Below are 21,663 nucleotides of genomic sequence, written 5' to 3'. Positions count from 1 at the left end.
TTGAACCATGGAAACTGAGTAAAGTAGAAGGGCCCACAGTGACCACCGGGCTGAATACAAACAGGCTGGCCCACCTCAAAATAGCCATAGGCCCTTAGCTGACTGATGGGCTACTCACACTGGGCACAGGTACCAAAAAAAAGGGAAAATTCAATACATTCTCATACCTACCCACTTCCTTCCCTTAACTACAGCTCTCTAGCCCTGCCTCTGACAGGCAGTCTCTCCTTCATTGTCCTGCCTGCTGCTCCCTTGCAGTGTATTCAGTAAACTTCTATCTCCTTTGTTGTGCCTTGTGTGAATTCTTTTACCACTCATATGGTGCTCCTCTTCCCCCCCCCCTTCTCTCCCCCCTTCCTTCTCCTCAGATTGAGGTTGCACCACAACTACCTAACATTGTCCTTTTTTTCTTATTCATTTGTTTATGTTTTTGCAAAATAAGCTTCACAAGCTCAGGACCTCCTTTGCTTCATATCCCATTCTATCCCTAGAACATAGCTACTAGCATTTAGTAAATTTTTACTAGGAAGAAATAATGAAAAAAAAAAAGAGAAGGAAAGGGGGGAAGGAAGGAAAGAAAGGAAGAAAAGGAAAGAGAAGGGGAGGGAAGGAGGGAAAGAAGGAAGGAAGGAAGGAAAGGCAAACATCTAATTGTCCTCTTCTATGAGATGGTGATGACAGGATCTATCTCATAGTATTGTCATTAGCAGTAATGAGACAATGACTAGAGAGTATATGACACTTAGAATTCAGTTAAGTATTCCTCAAGTGAATGATATTTATTGACTGACTGACTCCACTATCTCATATAGCTGTGACATATGAAAAATCCAAGCATGGGGCCTAGTATATAAAGTTTAATACATTTAAGTTGTGTTTCTTTCTTTTTCTTTCATCATTTGTGAGATCCTGCAAAATCAGTCTGTAAAAGCATGGTAAAAAAAGGTATCCATCTCATAGAGTTGTTGTGAAGATTAAATAAAATAATGAGATGATACATGTAAAGTAGTAGCTAGCACTGTTCCTGGCAAATATTAGGAGCTTAATAATCTTGACTGGCATCATCATCATCCTCATTGTTGATAGTTTTTTTTTTTTAATTGATGTGTAATTGACTCATCATGACTATTTGAACTAAGAGGCTATATATACCTTCTTTCTAGCCAAAGTCCTTCTAGACAACATTCCCTGCTGTGAACCCCAACAAGAGACCTTGAAGACTTTATTTCCTTTTCTCTTGTTGATCTTTGGCTAAGGTCCCTTTCTGCAGACAGACAAAGTGACCTACTTTTGATGAATTCTTTCCTTCTTTCATCTACTTCCAAGTCTCAGCCACAGTGAAGAAATGTAGCTGGGTGCTGGCTCAGCCCAGGAAGTGATAATGTAATTTTCAACTCAAGATAAACTCAAGGATAACTTTCAACACAGTGACTCAGGCAGTCCAGGGGTGGAGGTGCCTTGTGGAGGGGAAACCAGGAAGACATTCAGCTGTTGGCCCAGGACACAGGGGGCCATTGCTCCAGTGAAGTAGCTGACCTCTGTCTCTTCGTCAAACTGCCTGAGACTCAGTGCTCTGCAGAGAAGGGCAGATGGAGGGAATGTGGAAAGATTAGATAAGAAGGATTTCCCAATCCCAGTAGGGAATAGATCGAAAAGCACAGGAGGTTGAGAAGCCAAATTCTCATATCCCAATTCACCTCCATCACTCAACAATTCCCACTGTATGAATGGGGTGTGGAAAGCTTCCAATTAAAACGATACTTGTGAATATTGGCAAAGCTTATCTTTGTGTGCAGGGCACATTTAAAAAGAAAAGAGGGAAGATAAGGTCTTGCTTTCTAGGAACATGCATTCTGAAAGCTTGTCCACCAGGCCATGAGCTGCTCAGTCTACACGATAGATATGAAGGTATCTCCATACCTCATACAGCACCTAGCATGCAAGATATGCTCTATAAATGTGTGTTAAATTGTGCATTGAGAGTCTGTGTCCTGAAATCCTTTCTCCACATATGACAAGGTTTTATTCATTTACTCAACACATTTTTATCAAGTGCCTTCTGTGTTCCAGGCCTCTGATTCTTAAAAGCTTTTTTTCCCAAGTCATACAAATGAGTGCCAAGCAGCAAAACCAATCTAAAAGTCCTCATTCTACATCATTTACACTTTCCTTTCCTGTGTTTATGAGTTTTAATATCAGCTCCTGCTGTAAGTTACAGAGCAAGTACTTTTCAAGAAATGGAGAAAACCCCCACCTCAACTCTGGCTGTGGGTGAACAGAAAGCCCCAAAGGAATCAGAGTCTGGTTCATTTCTCTTAGAAAGCTTGGAGTATACTAATGAGTAATGAACCTATTTTCACAAATCACACACGTAAACCAGTTGTTCTTATTTTTCATCAGCCTCCAGGGCCTGCCAGTCAGAATCAAATTATAATGTCTATGTAGGTAACCTGGGGATATTGTTAAAATGCAGATTTTAAAGGTCTAAGTCTGGGGTGAGGCCTGACATTCTGCATCTCTAAAACTTTCCCAACAGGTGCTGGTGCTGTTGGTCCACATAGGGTAAGAAATAAGGGTCCAGAGAAAAGGTACCTATCTGAGTTCTAGTCCTTTCTGTGTCATTCACTAGCTAGTAACCCTGGACATAACTGCTTACCTTTTGGGGGCCTCAGTTTTTTTCTTTGCAAACTGCAGAGCTTGCATTCAATGTCATCTAAGAGTGTTTCTAACTTTAAACTTTATGACTCATTGACATTCAATTTGCTAGTGCCTTCTTTATAGTAAGACCTCTTCGAGTTCTGAGTTTCATACAATTTACCCTTGGGTTCTCTTTCTCTGCCCTGAGGTGTCGATAGTTCTCTTTTATCTGGCTGTGCTTGCATGCTACCCATTCTAAGCACGACATTGTATAGTTAGATCCATCAGTGAGAATGATTTTACAGAAAATTCCCATGCAAGAACTCACCTCACCACCACCAAATTATGAACTGGTGTGACATCGGGCTCTCCTGGGTAAAAGTAGCTCTCTGTGGGCTAGGTACCTCTGTTTGGAGTTAAGCAGTGGGATCACAGCAGGAGGCATTGTGATGTGATGGTGGAGACAGCCCTCTGATGTCTTCACATGGGTGTTTTGAAAGCACTCATCAGATAATCCTGATGCCTGACTGACAGACCCTGAAGGCTGATGGGAAAATAAGGACACTGGTATGCATGTATGACTTGAATACAGGTTCATTACTGATTTGTATACCCATAAAGCTTTCTAAGAGAAACAAACAGATCTTATAACAAACACAGTGAAATGTTATGAATATTCTTGACTGTGCTCAAAGGTTGGTGATTCTACTCAAAAGATCAGCAACAAATAGAAGGCACAGCTATGCCTAGATTGGAAGGATAAAAAGAACAGGTGGTTTGACCAGAGCCCAAGGGTAGGGGTCATCTTTGGAGGTTGGGATGATGGCAAACCCATTCTGTGGGCACTGGAGCATGAGAAGCCATTCCTACTGATCACCTTAGGCAGAAAGAAGGTGAGGGGAAACAACTTGGTTTTTCCCTTCCCCTCCACTTCCAAAATACTGCCAGTGCCTTCCAATAGGGGAACTCTACAAGAAGCTACTTGATGCCGGAAGTCTGAGAATTGAGCTTGTACAAGTCACCTGCCTTGTGGATCCTGAGCATGGAGAGGGCAAGGAATGAATCTGAGTGCAAACGGGCCTAGCAACAGTGTCAATACCCCACACTGATTCCCATGCCATTGGAAAGTATGCAGGCTAGGAGGAAACCATAAGTTAAAAATAGTATATTCAGTGTTGCTGTTCCTGCCTAGTCTCAGGTAGAACCATCCAGTGGACAATTTGGGTTTTAGAACCGGGACCTAGGACAGAAGTCAGGACTAAAGGGGTGGACATGATGGTCATCTTGCCTAAGTGAATGGGCACAGCTTTGAAGAGGGTGAAATTCCCAAGAGAAGTTATAAAAAGGGTGAAATTCCCAAGAGAAGTTACAAAAAGGTACAAGAATATGATCTCTTACATTCATATAACTATTTATAGTTTTCAGAACTTTTTTTTAATGTTTTTTGATCTTATAGCATACAATAGTTTTGGTAAGGTAGCCTGGTGTTTTAGTTTCCTGTCTAGAAAAATGGAAAAGTTGATAAATTATCATCCCTGTGCTCTTTCTTATCACAAGTTCTTTTTAATTGTGTAGAGGGGTGCTCTGAGTCTAGACCTCAATATTAATGAACTCCTGGGGCTTAAAAACAAGGACAGAAAACTTGCAGAAATTTGCTTCTTGAGACTTTAAAGATAGAATTTGTTAAGTGTTTAACACTAAATGCTGTTCTGTGCCAGATATCTTTGTAAAACCTTGAATAGGATGAGCTCATTGAATCCTTCGAGGTAGATGCTATTTATTTCCCATTGTACATATTAAGTAAGTCACTTAGTTTGGGCTGCAGTAACAAAGTACCGTAGACTGCATGGCTACTGTATTCTTTATTTCTTATTGTTCTGGAGGCTGGAAGTTTGGGATCTGGGTGCATTCCTGTGAGAGCCCTTTTCCAGGTTGTAAACCATCTTCTTGCTCTATGCTTACATGGTCAAGTAAGGAAGCTCTCTGGCTCCCTTTTATAAGGGCATTAATCCCATTTCTGAAGGCTCCACCCTCATGACCTAATTACCTCTCAAAGGCCCCACCTCCTAATACTATCATGTTGGGGGTTAGTTCTCAACATAAATGCGGGGGGGGGGGGGGGGGGGGGGGGGGGGAGTTGTGTGTGCCGTCAATGCACTCACTTAAGGAGACTCAGCTAGCAAAGGATGAAGCCTCAATCTCAGCCCAGGCAGGTAGACTCCAGGGCTCAAGCTTTAGCCAGTCTGATTTGTTGCCTCCTCTCTTGAGAAGGCAATCAATTGATGAACTCTTACTTGAGTTACACATGAGTGATAAAGAACTCACAGCATTCAAACAGTTTATCCTTATGGGGCAGTTTTATTACTGGTAAGGGATACAGCACAGCAACAGCAAGAGACAAGTATGCCAATACAAAGAATCCAGAGACCTCGGATGCAAGCATTTTCCCCCTGATAAGTGGGTCGCACTGGACACCCTTTGTCTGCAGGTCTTGAACCTCTACTGGCATGCATGTGAAGCATCTGGGTACCAAGAAGTCTAGTCAGGTCCTAGTGGAGGTCTCATAATGAGCTGGTTAGTCACATAGGCACATTCCACCTAATGTGACATGACTCCACTGAAACCAGGTGTAAATTATAGATCCAATTAGGGCTACCAAATAATGCTTCAAGCTGATACATTCAGACTTAACCAACTCATGCAACATCATTTATCTTTAGTAAATACATTCCATAGTGATTGCCAATAGCTGGTGGCTCTGCAGATTAGTCTGGGGTCAATGTAGGTCAGCTGAGATTAACCCATGCTATTCAACCCTCTTGCCCTTGCTTAATGTGTAAGTCAGGAACCTACTCCTAGAACTTGGACAGTGAAGTAACCCAAATGCAAATACTTGCCATTGGGATGGGAAGTATTCTATAAATAATGGAAAAGGTATCCCTTTTCCATGCCCTCTGCTAATTATTCTAAGACTATCCCTTTTCCTATGCCCTTTGCTAATTATTCTAAGACTAGGCTGGGTAGATGTTCTATGTGCCTCCATGGAACCCTAACTTTTTCTAAAGGCCATTAGAATATAATATGGTGGGTGCTGTGATATTTATCGGGGTCTCTAGAACAGCGTTGCCTATTAGAAACAATGCAAGTCATATAAGTAGTTTTAAACTTATTAGTAGTCAACAACCATTGCAGTACATTGAGCTACATAGAGGCAGTGTCGGGGCAAGTGAGAACCAGACAGGCTCTGGGCGACTCTTTGCCTCGCTGAGGAAAATGATTAAACATGGGCAAAAGAGATCCTAAGAAGCCAAGAGGCAAAATGTCATCATATGCATTCTTTGTGCAAACTTGCCAAGAGGAGCACAAGAAGAAGCACCCAGATGCTTCAGTCAACTTCTCAGAGTTTTCTAAGAAGTCCTCAGAAAGGTGAAAGACCATGTCTACTAAAGAGAAAGGAAAATTTGAAGACGTGGCTAAGGCGGACAAGGCCTGTTATGAAAGAGAAATGAAAACTTACATCCCCCCTAAAGGGGAAACAAAAAAGAAGGTCAGGATCCCAATGCACCCAAGAGGCCTCCCTCAGCCTTTTCCTTGTTTGGTTCTGAGTATCGCCCAAAAATCAAAGGAGAATATCCCAGCCTATCCATTGGTGATGTTGCAAAGAAATTGGGAGAGATGTGGAATAACACTGCTACAGATGACAAGCAGCCTTATGAAAAGAAGGCTTTTAAGCTGAAGGAAAAATATGAAAAGGATATTGCTGCATACCGAGTGAAAGGAAAGCCTGATGTGGCAAAAAGGGGAGTTATTAAGGCTGAAAAGAGCAAGAAAAAGAAGGAAGAGGTGGAAGACGAAGAAGATGAGGAGGATGAGGAGAAGGAAGAAGATGAAGAAGGTGAAGAAGAAGATGATGATGATGAATAAGTTGGTTCTAGCGTAGTTTTTTTTTCTTGTCTGTAAAGCATTTAACCCCCCTTTACCCAACTCACTCCTTTTAAAGAAAAGAATTGAAATGTAAGGCTGTGTAAGATTTGTTTTTAAACTGTACAGTGTCTTTTTTTGTATAGTTACTACACTATCTACACTACTAGATAGCCCTGTCCTGGTGGTATTTTCAATAGTCACTAACCTTGCCTGGTACAGTATGGGGGTTGTAAATTGGCATGGAAATTTAAAGCAGGTTCTTGTTGGTGCACAGCACAAATTAATTATATATGAGGATGGTAGTTTTTCATCTTCAGTTGTCTCTGATGCAGCTTCTACAAAATAATTGTTGTTCTGTTAACTGAATACCACTCTGTAATTGCAAAAAAAAAAAAAAAGGTGCAGCTGTTTTGTTGACATTCTGAATACTTCTAAGTAAATACAATTTTTTTATTAAAAAAAGACTTATTAGTAGTCACATTAAAAAAAGAAACAAGTTAAAAGAAACAAGTGAAATTAATTTTTTTTTAAGATTTTATTTATTTATTTATTCACAAGAGACACACACAGAGAGAGAGAGAGAGAGAGAGGCAGAGACACAGGCAGAGGGAGAAGCAGGCTCCATGCAGGGAGCCCCACATGGGACTCCATCCCGGGTCTCCAGGATCAGGCCCTGGGCTGAAGGTGGCGCTATACCACTGAGCCACCGGGGCTTCCCTCAAATTAATTTTAATACCTATTTTTTTACTTGACTACATCCAAAATATTATAATTTCAACATGAAGTCAGTATAAAGTATAAAAGATATTGGGATAGATTCTTTTTATTGAAGTCTTCAAAATTTAGTATGTCTGTTGTATTTACAGCACATCCTAATTTGGATAATAAATTTTCATTTGAAATACTTGATCTATACTTATGCTTTATAAAATGAACAATTAAAAACAAATTTCCATTCCCAAATTGTTCCAAATTCCTCAGTTTTCCAATAACCGAATTGACCAAGAAATTATTTTTCTTTGATATTATTCACATCCACATTCCAAAACCAGTTCATCTTTCTCAGAAGAATGGATTTGACTTTGCAAAAAACATATCAGTTTTTAAACTATGTTTACCCACATTATGTAAATTTACTAAATCTTTTATCAACTCAATATTCACATTAACTCAGCTGTATATTGCATAAATTCAAAAACAGCACTAAATTTATCAATACCAACAAAGCCTTCTTCAAATTTTTTTCTGCAGGCTTTGCAATTTACAACACTCTGCCAGTTACAATTAAAATCTCTTGCATACTTATTCATGCTAAGTGTGTAAAAGCTATGATTCTTGGTTTGTATTATGAAAAGGCTCAGTTACAACTTAAATTCTCATACCTTTCTAGTTAGGTTACAATAAGCTTTTCCTTTTCTTGGAGCTGCAAGTTTAGCTTATTTATATCCAGTGTGGTATTGGTGAGAAAATGTAAATCATATTGCCATTTTTTGTCTTTGATTATTGAGAATTTGGCAAGCATCCTTTCAGTTTCAAAGAAAATCTTGAATTGGAGTTAACAGCAAAGTAAATCATTGCAAAACTCTTCCACAATTCAATCAACAAGTACTGGCAAAGAACACAAGATCATTAAATTCATTGCCTTTGATTCCTTTCAACATTTCTATAAACTGGCAATGATTCCATTTGCATGCATATATGAAAGTTTTAACAACTGTATCCAAGATGCTCTTCAGAGTCTACTTCAGAAAACTGAGCATAAGATATTTTCAGTATATGTCATACAGTAGAAAAAAGCAATGAAGAAACCAGCAATCTCATTTTAAGATTCCACTAAATCTAGATTTTTGACCTAACAGCTATAGTACCATCATGACAGAAACTAATTTTTTTATATCTGACTGAAATTCTTTGACAGCTATAAGAGTTTTTTTTAAGATTTTTTATTTATTTATTAGAGACAGAGAGAGAGAGAGAGAGAGAGAGAGAGGCAGAGACACAGGCAAGAGGGAGAAGCAGGCTCCATACAGGGAGCACAACGCGGGACTCGATCCCAGGCCTCCAGGATCAAGGCCTGGGCTGAAGGCGGCACTAAACCGCTAAGCCACCAGGGCTGCCCCGTAAGAGATTTTTTAAAAACTACTTTAGGAGTTCAGGGTTTTTTTTAAAAGATTTTATTTATTTATTTGAGAAGGACAGAGAGAAAAGTAGGAAGGAGGGGCAGAGAGAGAGAGAGAGAGAGAGAACCAGACTCCCTGCCAAACAGGGAGCCCGATGCAGGGCTCAATCCCAGGACCCCAGGATCATGACCTGAGCTGAAAGCAGACTCTTAACTGACTGAGCCACCCAGGTGCCCTTTGGAGTTCAATTTTATAGGCTGCAAATTGGCTTTTTTGTGTGTCAGTTTGGAAGTCATTTAAGGTAAAATGTACCTAAAATATTAATTGGCCAGTTTCTCTTTTATCTCTTGGCTCATCTAACTCAAAAGGAAAGTACCTGCAAGTTTTTAAATTATGAGTCAATTGATCTTTGATTTTATTAGAAAGGTTTTACATTCTATAGGCTATCCATAGGTAAAATAATTTTTTTTTGCCATCTCTCCTTCTAAAAGTGGCTTTATACATGCCAAAGTTACAAGCTCAGATTCTGTTAAATTTGTGTAAAAGAAAGGTTTGTTAGGACATTTAATTCTGATTTTAGATAGCTAATTTCATTGATTCTTTTGCCTGTTAAAAGGGACCTTTTTTAAAATCAAAATCACTATATAGTATTTACTGAAAATGCCTCCTTATGTTATCTATCTTATTATCTTTATTCTTTTTTAACACACACAAACAACTTCTTTGGCTCTGCCCAATTGACATTCATTGTGAATTTTGTGGCCTATCTTATTCCAGATTCTTCTTCCCATTACTGTTCTGGGCATAGTGCTGTCCTCCAAATCTCCACTCAGTTCTGCATCAATAGTATGCTTTCATTTTATTTTTTTTTTAAATTTATTTATTTATTCATGAGAGACACAGAGAGAGACAGAGGCAGAGACACAGGCAGAGGGAGAAGCAGGCTCCATGCAAGGAACCTGACGTGGGACTCAATCCCAGGACTCCAGGTTCACGCCCTGGGCCGAAGCAGGCGCTCAACCGCTGAGCCACCCAGGCATCCCAGTATGCTTTCATTATAAACCTAAAATTTTTTCATACTGATACATAGAAAAATGAATTAACTGCATTATGATGAAAATTATAGTATTTCAATTTAATTACACACTATGATTTATGTCAGTTTTACCATAATGTATGCTGTCTGCATAAGACATTCAAATGAGCACATTCTAATATTCTAATATGCTGTATAGAAAAAAAATCATTTGAACTGAATCAGTCTGTAGACACCTTCTAGGTTCCTGATATAGTAATATGTAATTTTGAAACAAGGCACTCGCTTAATACATGGAGAATTGTAAAAGAATAAAAAATTTTTTAAAAGATTTTATTTATTTATTCATGAGAGACACACAGAGAGAGGCAGAGACACAGGCAGAGGGAGAAGCAGGCTCCATGCAGGAAGCCTGACACGGGACTCGATCCCCAGACTCTAAGATCACACCCTGGGCTGAAGGTGGGCACTAAACCACTGAGCCATCCAGGCATCCCTAAAAGACTAAAATCTTATGTGATGCAGCAGTGAAATTAAAATGAAGTTCTACCTAAACAAGAAAGTTGTGTGTAACAAACTTATTCCACATTGCTTCAGTTTTTAACTTAAATTAATTAAAACTAAATAAAATTCATATTTCATTTCCTCAATAACACTAGCCCCATTTCAGCTGTTCACTAGTCATACCTGTTTTGTGGCTCCCATAGAGGACAGTACAACTCCAGAATCTGGAGGGATCACCAAGTGGCAGCGGCAATCTTGTGCATCTTGTTCACTCTTTGTCCCCAGTGCATTAGCACAGTAGGAGCTGAAATTCAGTTTGTTCGATTAAAATGAAAATTAAAATCATGGGCTTAGAACAGTAACTGGCACTTAGTAGGCCTTTGTTGAAGTACCGATTGAATGAATGATGTGCCATTTGCTCATTCATTTATCAGTGACCTGGTCTTCAGGCAGCCATGGCCTCTTGGTGAGCCCACTCCACCCTGGTGACCACTTTCCCTGGCAAAAGGCAGTGTGTATCCAACTATGGCTTTATTCTAAGCCGTCCTGAAAAGCTCAATGCCCCTAGGGTTGCTCAGGCGATTTAATTGAATTCAGCAAAAAACAATCAAGAAGTTGGGATTTCTAACCCTAGAAAAGCACTCTGTGGTGAGAGCACAGGGAGACTTGATGTTTGGAGGCAAAAGGAGAAGCTTTCTGTTAAACTGGGGAAATGGGGGTGATCCCTGGATGGCTCAGTGGTTTAGTGCCACCTTCAGCCCAGGGTGTGATCCTGGAGTCCTGGGATCAAGTCCCACATCAGGCTCCCTGCATGGAGCCTACTTCTCCCTCTGCCTGTGTCTCTGCCTCTCTCTCTCTCTCTCTCTCTCGAATAAATAAATAAAATATTAAAGAAAAAATGAATAAACAAACAAACTGGGGAAATGGGTGAGGTCCTGGATTTGGGACTGGAAGGAGCTGTTAGGCATCTTCCAGCCAACAGCTCCACCCCGATCCCCACCATCTCCTTCCTCACTTCTGTTCCAGAGAGACTCTCCATGGCAAAAACACTACAGAACTCAATCTTCTCCAGAATAGTATTTGTTTGAATCATTTTTCTGTTTAGAGCTAAAAATAGAAATTCAAAAAAACAGGAGCAGCTGGATGGGATTTCAAAGCTGCATTCGGCAGGCTACGTTTCCTCTTGTTAAAAATATATATATGCGTGAGTGTTTGGGGGAATTGCCCTGATTAAAGAGAAAGGGTAAATTGCAAAGAGAAACACCACCACATTGCAAAGTGAAATGTTATTCTTTTAGATTAGGGTTAATTTTGCAACAGTCCACCATGCGAGCAGATCCTGCAGGCAGATCCTGCAGAGGGTCAGGGTGCTGAGAGGAGGCAGCACTGTTCCCATGTCTGCAGCCAGCACAGCAGAGGGGCCAGGGCACCAGGGCTTTGAGAGGTTGCCTGTCTTGGCCTCCAAATGGCTATGGATACCTGCCTGTCCTGGGGATCTCTGCCTTTTCTTGTCACTGCTATTACTGTGGTAAAATATACATACATGTGAAATGTACCATTTAACCTGTTTTAAAGTATACATTTCAGTGGCATGTGGTCATTCACAATGTTGTGGGACTGGCACCACAATCTAGATGCCAAATACTTTCGTCATTCCAAAAGGAAACCCTGGACCCAGGAAGGAGTCACTCCTTATCTCTGCCTGCCCCCTGCCCCTGGCAACCACTAATCTGTTCTCTGTCTCAATGGATTTGCCTCTTCTGGACATTTCATAGAAATGGAATCATGTACAAAGGAGTCTTTAGTGTTTGGTCTCTCTCACTTAGCGTAATGCTTTCAAGGTTCATCCATGTTGTAGTATGCATCTTTCTTGTGTTTTGATGACCTTGAGTTACTTTCTGGAATAGTAACAAGAGGCCTGGCATAGGAGCTGTGCAAACCTGGGTTTGAATCCTGGCCCTGCCTTTGAGCTTCAGTTTCTTGAGCTACACAATGAGAATAACCTAAAATGTCCACTTCAGAAGTCCTTGGGAAGGTTCATTTGCTTATATTGAACTATTTATTTTCTAATTCAATAAATATGAATTGAGCAACCATTAAGTACCAGGCCAAGGCTTCAAAAATATATCGGTGAATGATACCAGGCATGTTCTTTGTCCTCGTGGAACCTGGTTCTAGTAATAGAAGTAGGCAATAAACAAAGAAACAGATAATAGGAAGAAGATTGGGTGAGGTGTAATTGTCTGGGTGTAGGAAAGGAGTTGCTTTAACAGCTTGGTGAGCAAAGATCTCCCCCCCAAGAAGCTGACATTTGAGCCAACATCTGTGGAATGGAATAAGACAGTCTTGTTAAGAGCTGGGTGAAGACTGTTTTAGGTAAGAGAACAGCAAGAGTAAAAAACCTGAAGTCCAAAAGACTTTGACACAATTGTGGAATGGAAAGGAGGCCAATGTGGCTGAAGATGGGTGAGTGAGAGCTGGGAGGTATGACATGAGGTTGGAGAGGTAAGCAAAAGCCAAATGCTGCAGTGCCTTGTGGACTCATTCTAAGAGCAATGGAAGCCAGGGGAGCGTTTTAGCTGAAGGAGTGAGATGTTCTAACTTACAATCAGAAGAGCACTCTGGCAGCTGTGTGGAGGATGGAGCAGGTATGGAGGCTGCCAGACTAGTAGAAGGATGCTGTTGTAAAGTCCAGACACAGAAAATGGGTGGTTTGGTGACTTGGGCTAGAGTGGGTTAGGAGAGTTATAAGGAAGTAAGAAGTGGATGCCTAGGTGGCTCAGTGCTTAAGCATCTGCCTCTGGTTCAGGTCGTGATCACAGGGTCCTGGGATCAAGTCCCACATCGGGCTCCCCACAGGGAGCCTTCTTCTCCCTCTGCCTATGTCTGTCTCTGCTTCTCTCTATCTCTCATGAATGAATAAATAAAAATCTTAAAAAAAAAAAAAAGATGTGAGAAGTTCTAAAATGGACAGGAGAGGAGGCTGGTATGAAGAATATCTTAAATAGGGGATCCCTGGATGGCTCAGTGGTTTGGCACCTGCCTTTGACCCAGGGCATGATCCTGGAGTCCCAGGATCAAGTCCCACATTGGGCTCCCTGCATGGAGCCTGCTTCTCCTCTGTCTGTGTCGCTGCCTCTCTCTATCTGTGTCTCTCATGAGTAAATAAATAAAATCTTTTAAAAAATGAATATCTTAAATAAAAGTAAACAGAATAAATGAAATCAAATGAGAAAATGACTCAGAGAGCCTAGGACAGAGCTACACACCCCCATGCACACACTCACAAACCTCTGAGGCTTTTTGAGAAAGCATATTATGGGTTCCATCTTCATCTGGACTTCTCTGTCATCAGGGATGAGTGGGAACTACACAGAGAGAGACATGGATATGTCTCTGATTCTCATGGGATAAAGAGAGAATAAATCTACCACTTTCTAGTCAATTAGAATGCTTGGCCTTGGCCTTCAGCAGGCAATGGAGAAGTAGAGTTCTGTGGGATGAGGTAATTGGCCATATTCTAAGAGAAGAGGGGATAGCCAATAAAGAAGGTGTTTTCCCCCCTTTTTATTATTTTTAAAATGTTTTATTTATTTATTTTAGGGAGGAGTCAGGGAGAGGGAGAGAGTCTGAAGCAGACTCCACACTGAGCATGGAGCCTGAGGGCTGGTGACTCGATACCATGAACCAAGATATGACTTGAGCCAAAACCAAGAGTCAGGTGCTCAACTAACCGAGCCACCCAGGCACCCCTGTTCTTTCCCTTTTTTAGCTAGCAGAGCCTACCTGAAAGGAATTTCCTTCTTCTAATCTCTTGACACATTTGTACTTCATGTCCTCCACCCCTGGTGCAAAGAGGGCACTTGATTACTATCCAAACCTTCAATAAGTGAGTACCAGAATATACTATTGCTGCCTGGTTTAGAGCAGAGAAACTTCTGGGGCTGCAGAAGAACCAGTGAGGTTTTCTCTTCTGTAAAAATGTGGGTAATCATAGCATCTACTCAAAGGATTGTGAAGATTAAGTGTGATAATGTGTGTAATTCACTTAGCACACGGTGCCTGGCACATAACAAGCCCTCAATGGAAGTTTGCTATTATTCCTCTTATTAGGGGTCTGCTTTCTGTGGCTTCTTCTTCCAGAGTGATTGTACATAAATGGCCTGTAGAGACTCCTTTGGGAACCCTAGATTAAGAGGAGAATATGGGCCAATGTCCAAGAAAGCAGGGCCCTGGTGCAGGAGCCTGAATAAGCCCTCCCAGTTCTCACTGTCATGAGGGACTTGAAAGTGGAATTAATAAAGTGCCTTAGGTTTACCGCCAGTTCCTTTATGGCCTGACTTCCTGCGTACTGGGGACTAGATGAGACATAAGGGATTGCAAATGCAATTGGAAAGTGGGATATTGTTAGCTGAGGCCAATATAAATATGTTTGTGGGGGAGGACAGAACAAAGGCCTAAAGGCCTGATGTTGACAGAAACCATGTTATTGTTCAATAAATGACTTCATCCTAGTAAAAAATGATAGTTCCCCCCAGGCCTGCCAGGGAATGGGAGAGATGTGTTATCTGTACCTACACAGGCCAGCAACCTGGGGAGGGGGACAGCCTGCACGTGACCCTGACTCGGCCGCCGGTACCCTCCTGGTGTGTCTGAGGGAGGGGCTCAGCAAATAGTGTCCACCCTGGAGTCAGAAGTCTGGATCCCAGCTCTTCCAGGCACCAGCTGCTGCAGACACCTCAGCTGGGAGCCTCGGCTCTCCCTCACGCACGCTCAGAAAACAACTGGACCCCTCTGCACCCTGCCAGAGTAGTTGTGAGGAATAAACACCATAAATAATATAACAAGGTTTGAAGGAAACACTCCGTTAAAGAGACTTTTTTTTTTTGCATTCACATGACCTGCTTGTGTGTGCCCTCTCCCACCAACATGGGAAGCAGTGTGGTTCCTGGAGCTCCCCCTCGCCCCCCTAATCCTCCCCTCTCTGCCCCACCCTTACTTCCATTAGCTTACCTCCTTGATGTAAATGTTTTATTTCATTAGGCCCTTTGCAAGGTGTTAGTTGGCTAAGAGAGTGGAAAGACCAGGGAAACCTCTTAGAAAATATTGCCCACTTGGGGTCCTTATTCTCACCCAGCTCATCAGAAGCACCCAGCAACTTGTCTGCCTGCCCCTTCCCCTCCACGTGACCCTTCATTTTACCCATCACCTCCATCATGGATGGAAATGTGAATCTTTGGTGGCACAAACAGAGCCTCCACGAACACCCAGTGGAAATCCCTAAGTAGTAGGTTGAGGCGCTTCTTTAATTTTAAGAGCACTGGATCCAATGAGGCTTCCCAGTCTGCCACTAGCCACCTTCCATTTCCTTCCCCCGAAAGTTTCCACTGGAAATTCCCCAGCTTTGGTCTGAGTGCTTGGCTCTGTAATCTTGGAGACATTCAGCATACACCCCACAATTAAGACTTTGCAACTCCACGCAGTGTTTCTTAAGAGAAAGTTAGATGCAATTAGATCATTTGAAGATGGATTAGCCTGCCGTCTGCACAATATTAAGAAAAATCACATTGGCAATTGACAGGACCTCTTTGAAGAGCTCTGAAGGAAAGCCACTAATGAGCTCTATGCTGGGTTGCCCCCCTGTTCCCAAAGGGTTAACACAATTTGTGGGAAAGGAAAAAAATCCCCTGTGGTATTAAAATGCTGTGTCAGAGATTTGTAAGCTCTCCTTTGTAGCTCTGCCCCCAGGCCTGGCTCACTTCAGTTGAGATCAGGTTAATAAAAGCTCTGTTGCTGCCTGGCAGTTCCTAATGGGGTTACAGTCTGGTGCCTGACCAGTGAAGAACACTTAGTAGTAGTGGTATTAAATAAATGCCAAGGAATCTGATTCAATAAAGTCAGGGACATCTGTTGTTCTTGCCTGTCCAGGATCTATTCATCCTTCTTTTGACAAGAGCAGCTTGCTTTTCCTCTGGGGGAGAACTGCCTTTTCTCCCCTCTTGGTCTGGGTAAGGCTGGCCCAACACACTTTGGGATGACCCTACGACCAACCCAGCTCCACTAGTGTATTTGAGAATCCAATCATGGCCCAAGCCACAGGACCTGTCAATTACATGAGCCTATTAACACCGATTCCCCCTACCCCCCACCCCTGCTTAGTTGTTGTTTTTAGCTTCTCCCAGGTAGAGTTAGGTTTCCTGTCATTTGCAACTAAGAATCCTGATTATTTCAAATATGAGAGGAACTTGTGCTATACTAGGCACTCTGAAGAGGTAGAAAAGAAACATATATTAAATTGCCTTTACTCTTAGAAACCAATAACCTTAGAGTATCGAGTCTTAGAGACGTTAACTAAAGGATTAAATAAATGATACAGTGTATAATTAAATGACATAGAGAATATGTTCTGTGGGAAGCCAGGAGAGGGAGAAATTGATGTGAGTGGGTAGGCTTCCTGGCAGAGGTTGGACTTAAACTGGGTGGTAAAGGATGGAGAGGCGTAGTGATACTGAGGGAATGCAGTGCTCTGCAGGAGGCACGGGGGACCTCAGTAACAAGGAGGATCCTGTGTGCATAAAAAATGGAAAGTGGATTTTTGACATATATGTAATCAGGGCAGATACCAAAGGACTTGGGATCCCAGAATGAAAAGTTTGAGCTTAAAAAAAAAAAAGAAAGAAAGAAAAGAAAAGAAACAAAGAAAAGTTTGAGCTTACCTGGATAGTTCACTAGTGTGAGCCGATGTACAGGTGGGGGAAATCCACCCCAGATGGTGCTACAAGTTTAGGGAAGTATATGCCACCATGTGTGTTTCACCTGTGCTGGAGTGAAACTGGTTCGATGAAGGGGAAAAGGCCACTGAACTTGGCTGTACCATTTTACAACTGAGTTACAATGGATGAGTTACTTAATCCCTCTGAATCTCAATCTTCTTTTTTTTTTTTTTTTTTTAAATTTTATTTATTTATGATAGTCACACAGAGAGAAAGAGAGAGAGGCAGAGACACAGGCAGAGGGAGAAGCAGGCTCCATGCACCGAGAGCCCGACGTGGGATTCGATCCCGGGTCTCCAGGATCGCGCCCTGGGCCAAAGGCAGGCGCTAAACCGCTGCGCCACCCAGGGATCCCTGAATCTCAATCTTCTTATCTGCAAAATACAGATAACAATAGCTAAAGATTTGGGGTGTTTGTGAGGAGCACTCAGGCAATACCTGGCACTTGGCACTAAGAGTAGATAATATCTGTTGAGTCCTTACTAGGGTCCCCCAGGCACTGTGCTGAGCACCTGACATGCCTTATCTCATTAATCCTCCCAATAACCAGAGCTCAAAACAGTTTACTGCATCTGATTTGGGGTAACATTTTCATTCCTGTGCTTAATGGAACAATAAGCCTTATCAGCTCAAATTCACTGTCCAATGAGATCTGAGTATATTATCTGAACATTCTTAAAGGTTACAAATTCTAATTTTTTAATATGCATCTTAAAATGTTTTGAATTTAATATATAATCACACTGCAGAACATGTGGAGAAGAGATTTTTAAAAAGAATGTAAACGTAACTCTATTACCTACAACACAACCGTGATTTCCTTTAAAAAAAAAAAAAAAGATTTTATTTATTTATTCATGAGGGACACAGAGAGAGAGGCAGAGACATAGAGGGAGAAGCAGACTCCCTATGGGGAGCCTGATACGGGACTTGATCCCAGGACCCCAGGATCATGACCTGAGTCAAAGGCAGATGGTCAACTACTGAGCCACCCTCAGCTTCGGTTTTCTTATTTATCTTTATGGAATAGAAGCTTCCTTATCAGAATTTTTTGGTAGGGCTTAAATGAAATAATTCATACTTTATAGAGCACCTGGCACATAATACACTCACAATAAATGTTGTCAATGCCCTTCGACCCTTTCCCCCATGCACTTCCTATATGATTGCAGTGCTTCATCTGTACAATAGCTTCCATCTTCCATTTCCACTTAATATTGTATCTTAGATATTTTCTATATAGTAACAGAATCTCTGCCTCTTGTTACCAATGTCTGTGTTCTCCTGACTGAAACTATCATTTAGCAACTTGTCTTCCCCCCACCCCCCAATTTCTCAACATTTATAAATAATGCTGCAGTTCACACCTCTATAGCAAGGCTCTTGGTAAGGGCTTGGGTCTCGAAACACTGTTTCTTTGAGCTCAGCTTGTGATTCTGCCCACAGCTTTCCAGAAAGTGACACCCAAGTTAGTGAAGACCTTTGCCAAATAGTGGATTTTGCCAATTCGACGGACGGCCATCGGAAGATAGGATTGTCATGATCTTTGATCATTCACTGATCATGATCAGTGAATTCCCTCTGGTGTGATATTCTGTGCTTCCTCCTTCGAGTGGTTTTATTGTGGGTCTGTCAGCTCAGTCTCCCTGCTGTTCTTGCTGACGAAGCGAAAGGAATCCCAGTACCTTTTCGCTGGAACTCATTCCCTGTTCTTTCTGAATCTTCTTTCTTGGAGTAGGAAGGATTTTGCAGACAATTTTGGGCTGTCTTTCTTATTACAAATGAAAGCCTCAAGCCCTTGTTTAGGTCCTAGAGTACTTTGAAATCGGACCCTCCTGCGTACACCTGGAGTCACCAGTAAGCTGGGGGTTGGGGGTGAGGGCACATCTCTTGGCTGAGGGACACACAAAACTAAGGGCAAAGGTGAGATTTTCCTTTCTTCTCTAGGTCCTAAGGATCCTTTGAAATCTTTATGATCTGTACCTTTAGGGATCAGAGCGACAGCTTGAGGAAATCCTAAAATTGTGTTTTCTCTAGATAAGCATTCAGGTCAAAGGGAAGACCTTGCATGCCTTCCTGATGAACAGAATCTCGCCTAAGTTTAGAAAAAAAAAAAATCACCAAGAACAAAAATGGCATTCAGCATTTATTCAGTACATTGAGAAGTAGTTTTCAAAGGATAAACAGCAAAGCCCAGTACCTTAGACAGTGGTCTTTCCTGGAAGTCTCAGCCTCCCTGGACACTTGGAGTGAGTAATAGAATAGAAGCCCGTGAACTGTTTATAAAATTTCAACAGTCCTATTGGTAACTGTATATTACTATTAGTTTTTAAAAACACCACAACTAGAGCAACAAACTTGAATTAGATTAAGTGAAAAAAAATATTTGCGATCTCATGCTAATTGAAGGCTTTAATTGGCAATTTTTAAAATAAGTTTTATATTTTACAAAAATAGTTATTGTTTTAATAACAATAATGGGGGGCACCCTGGGTGGCTCAGTTAGTTAAGCCTCTGCCTTTGGCTCAGGTCATGATCCTGGGGTCCTGGGATTGAATCCCGTATCAGACTCCCTGGAGGGAGCCTGCTTCTCCCTCTGCCTATGTCTCTGCCTCTCTTTCTCTGTGTTTTTCATGAATAAATAAATAAAATCTTTTTTTAAAAAGTAACAGTAAGGAGAACAATTACTCTTTTACTTAATTAGCTTACTTAGTTGAAATCATTTGAAAAGCCATATGACTTTGGACAAGCTGGTTGACTACTAACAAGGTCATTTATAAGATGTGTGATCCCGAACAAGTTAGCCTCACTCATTTTCCTCATTTATTAAATAGAATTAATATACTCTCCTCATTTAAATAACAATTTTTTAAAAGATTTTGTTCACGCAAGGAGCCCAACATGGGACTCGATCCTAGGTCTCCAGGATCACGCCTTGGGCCAAAGGTGGGCGCCAAACTGCTGAGCCACCCAGGAATCCCCTACACAAAAAAATTTTAAAAAGAAATAATATACTCTCCTCACAGGGTTATTATAAGGAATAAAAGATACAATATACAAAGCACATAGTACAGAAGCAAAGTACCTGTCATACAGTAAGGGTTCAGTGTGTAAATGTTTTCTCATAAAAACTGCAAATTTGGAAAAAAAAAAAACAAACTGCAAATTTGGGATCCCTGGGTGGCGCAGCGGTTTAGCGCCTGTCTTTGGCCCAGGGCGCGATCCTGGAGACCCGGGATCAAGTCCCACGTCGGGCTCCCGGTGCATGGAGCCTGCTTCTCCCTCTGCCTGTGTTTCTGCCTCTCTCTCTCTCTCTCTGTGACTATCATAAATTAAAAAATAAAAAAAATTATTAAAAAAATTAAAAAGATTTTTAAAAAACCTGCAAATTTATATATTAGACAGAAGTATTTAAAGCATGGGTCCTTGGGGGCAAGGAGATATAAAATTTAAAAATGCTTCCCTGGTGGTGAAAATGTTGGAGGACAGCTCCTTGGCCCTGACTCGTGTTGGTTACTTAAATGAAATAATTATCAACACTCATCAGAATGAAACATCCACTAAATTCATCTCCATTTTGTAGCTACCAGACAACATTCTTCTGAGTGCTTTCACACCCGGCATACCATACCTTTTCTTCCTGTACCTGGATAGCTGACACTAGCCCAGTTCCCGAGGGCAGAGAAGAGCGGAGCTCTATGTCTGGGAAGGGAGAAACTGACAGGCAAGTCCTCTGATCGTTGCCCAAGGGCCTGCTTTGTGAATAGTGGCATCAATGCTGCTTTGTTCCACCTTCAGTGGCTGGCCCATAGTTGAACCCAGAGAGGCTGGCTGTTTAGGGCAACTTTGGCCTACCAAGGACAGAGAGCACCAACCAGAGCTAAGGGTTCACTCAGCGCCCAAGATCTGGCACAGGAATTCTCCCCACTGGGGAACCAGTCTCAGGGAACATTGCCTTCCCCCCCTTTGGCATTCTAATTCATCCCAGATTTCATAGAGGTAAATTGGAGGTTTGAAATGTGATATCATTGCTGAAAAGGGCAGAACCATCAGCATGGAACCAGTATATCCTTATTAAGTACAAGACCTAATAATTGCCTTGCTCATGCAAATGAATTGTCCTTCACTCATTCATCAGTTATTGAGTTCCTATTAAGTATGATGCTTAATTTGGGGGACATATGGATGAAAAAATGGCATCCCTGTCCTTAGAATCTTGTGGACTGGTGAAGTTGTCACCTGCTTTGACAAGCACCGTATAATATCCTGGAGACAGTGAGAGACACCTAGAGAAAAGGAAATAGAGCCTGCTGAAGGAGCTAATAATCATAATAGCCATAATTTGTCAGGCACTTATTCTGTGCTATTCACTGTGCTAAGCACTTGGCATAGATCACCTCATTTAATTCTTGAAACACAACTAAAAAACTGATCATTCTGATGATTTGATTGGCTTCCTACCTCTCTAGGGAAGGCCATGCAATGGACATGGCATCTCAGGGTCTTAAAAAAAGAATAGGGGTTTGCAAACTGCACACAGTGGGTGGATCATTCCATTCTATGCCATTCCAGGCATAGAAAACAAAATGGTCTCTTTGGAGACTTGCAGATTCCCTGGTATTTGTGGTGCAAAGGGAGCATATAGAGAGTATGCTGGGTGAGGATGCTG

The 21,663-nt window shown here is 41.6% G+C and overlaps 1 protein-coding gene and 1 pseudogene across 1 annotated transcript in view; both read left to right on the top strand.

The window, feature by feature from the left end:
- Nucleotides 1-21,663, top strand: part of ROR1 (receptor tyrosine kinase like orphan receptor 1) — a 400,859-nt gene that overhangs the window by 276,978 nt on the left and 102,218 nt on the right. The window lies entirely within an intron of this gene.
- On the top strand, nt 5,877-6,584 carry LOC112907902 (high mobility group protein B1 pseudogene; annotated as a pseudogene).

This window comes from Vulpes vulpes, chromosome 12 (genome assembly GCF_048418805.1).
Source record: "Vulpes vulpes isolate BD-2025 chromosome 12, VulVul3, whole genome shotgun sequence".
NCBI classification, from domain to species: domain Eukaryota; kingdom Metazoa; phylum Chordata; class Mammalia; order Carnivora; family Canidae; genus Vulpes; species Vulpes vulpes.
The sequence above is the reverse complement of the archived record's forward strand: the minus strand, read 5'-3'. Positions and strand labels throughout refer to the sequence as shown.